This window comes from Henckelia pumila, chromosome 1 (genome assembly GCF_033568475.1).
Source record: "Henckelia pumila isolate YLH828 chromosome 1, ASM3356847v2, whole genome shotgun sequence".
Taxonomy (NCBI): Eukaryota; Viridiplantae; Streptophyta; class Magnoliopsida; order Lamiales; family Gesneriaceae; genus Henckelia; species Henckelia pumila.
The window spans coordinates 138,783,665-138,786,101 of NC_133120.1; positions in this window are offsets into that span (position 1 = coordinate 138,783,665).

Sequence of the window (2,437 nt, forward strand, 5' to 3'; positions counted from 1 at the left end):
CCATAAAAGTGTAAATAATATTAAACAAAAGATTGTTCATACAAAGAGTCATCAAAGCCCATAGCCACACAGTTGGCTCACTGGGCACCCACTCTTACAATCTCCCACTTGCCCTATAGCCAACTAGTCATACTACGTAGACCCATTGCTTCGCGATGTTTGTCAAACAATGGTCCTGGCAAGGGCTTAGTAAGCGGATCAGCGATATTGTCTGCAGAGGCCACTCGTTCGACAATGATGTCTCCTCTTTCCACAATCTCCCGGATTATGTGGTATTTCCTCAGTACGTGTTTGGATCTTTGATGAGACCTTGGTTCCTTTGCTTGAGCAACGGCACCCGTGTTGTCGCAGTACACCGGGACTGGACCAACAAATTCAGGAATGACGCCCAACTCTTGGACGAAATTCCTCATCCAAACGGCCTCTTTAGCAGCAGCTGATGCTGCAATGTATTCAGCCTCAGTGGTGGAATCCGCTGTGGTGTCCTGCTTGGAACTCTTCCAAGAGACAGCACCGCCATTGAGCATGAACACAAAACCAGAGGTTGACTTCGAGTCATCCACATCACTTTGGAAGCTAGAGTCGGTATAGCCTTCCAATTTGAGTTCTCGTCCTCCATAAACCATGAACATATTCTTAGTCCTTCGCAAGTACTTAAGAATGTCCTTCACGGCTTTCCAATGCATTTGACCAGGATTAGACTGATATCTGCTCGTGACACTCAGAGCAAATGCTACATCCGGTCTGGTAGATATCATCCCATACATGATACTACCTATAGCTGACGCATATGGTACATGTGTCATATTCTCTATCTCTTCATCAGTCTTGGGACACATAGACTTGGATAGAGAAACTCCATGACACATGGGTAGATGTCCTCTTTTGGACCCATCCATTGAAAACCGTTTCAATATGGTATCGATGTAGGTTGATTGAGTGAGTCCTATCATTCTCTTAGACCTATCTCTATAGATCTGTATCCCAAGAATGTAGGATGCCTCTCCCAAATCCTTCATCGAAAATCTACCTGATAACCATATCTTTGTTGACTGCAACATCCCTATATCATTCCCAATGAGTAGGATGTCATCAACATAAAGTACTAAGAATGTCACCGCATCCTTAACTACTTTCTTGTACACGCAAGGTTCCTCCGGGTTCTTGATGAAACCAAAATCTTTTATTGTTTCATCAAATTTCTGGTTCCAACTTCTTGATGCTTGTTTTAGACCATAAATTGATCTCTGAAGCTTGCATACCTTATGCTCGCTTCCCATGGATGTGAACCCCTCAGGCTGCCTCATATAGATTTCTTCCTTAATGTCTCCATTAAGAAAAGCAGTCTTCACATCCATCTGTCATATCTCATAGTCATACCATGCAGCTATGGCAATTAGGATTCTTATGGACTTGAACATTGCAACTGGTGAAAAGGTTTCGTCATAGTTAACTCCTTGCCTTTGAGTATAACCTTTAGCCACCAATCGCGCCTTGTAGGTCAATACCTTACCATCAGGCCCAAGCTTTCTTTTGTAGATCCATTTACACCCTATCGGAACAATTCCATCGGGAGGATCTACTAAAGACCAAACTTGGTTTGTATGCATCGAATCTAATTCTGACTGCATAGCTTCAAGCCATAAATTCGAATCCGCATCAGAAATTGCTTCCTTGAAGTTTCTTGGATCACATCCAATGTCGGGTTCATCTTGATCCCCTTCAAGAAGAAGACCATATCGAACTGGAGGTCTAGAAGTCCTTTCGGATCTTCTAGGTGCAGGCGTGTCCAGCAATGGTTCCTGAGGTGTAGGATCGTTATTTTGTATTTTGGGTTCTTCTCGAACTTCTTCGAGTTCCATCATCTCGCCTTTCTTATCCAATAAGAACTCCTTCTCCAAGAAGGTGGCATTCCTAGAAACAAACACCTTTGTTTCAGCAGGATAATAGAAATAATATCCGATTGAATTCTTCGGATACCCTACAAAATAACATAAGCTGGATCGACTATCCAACTTATCTCCCACTGTCCGCTTCACGTAAGCAGGACATCCCCAAATCCTCAAGTACGAATACTTAGGAGCTTTGCCATTCCATAACTCGTATGGTGTTTTGTCCACTGCTTTAGTGTGGACGTTGTTCAACAACAATACCGCCGTTTCAAGCGCATAGCCCCAAAACGAAGGTGGAAGCTCAGTGAAGCTCATCATAGATCGAACCATGTCCAACAAAGTTCGATTACGACGCTCCGATACACCATTAAGCTGTGGTGTCATAGGAGGAGTCCACTGAGAGAGAATCCCATTCTCTTTCAGATAGTCCAAAAACTCGGTACTCAAGTATTCTCCACCTCGATCCGATCGAAGTGCTTTAATACTTTTACCTAGCTTGTTTTCTACTTCAGCCTTGAATTCTTTGAACTTTTCAAATGCTTCAG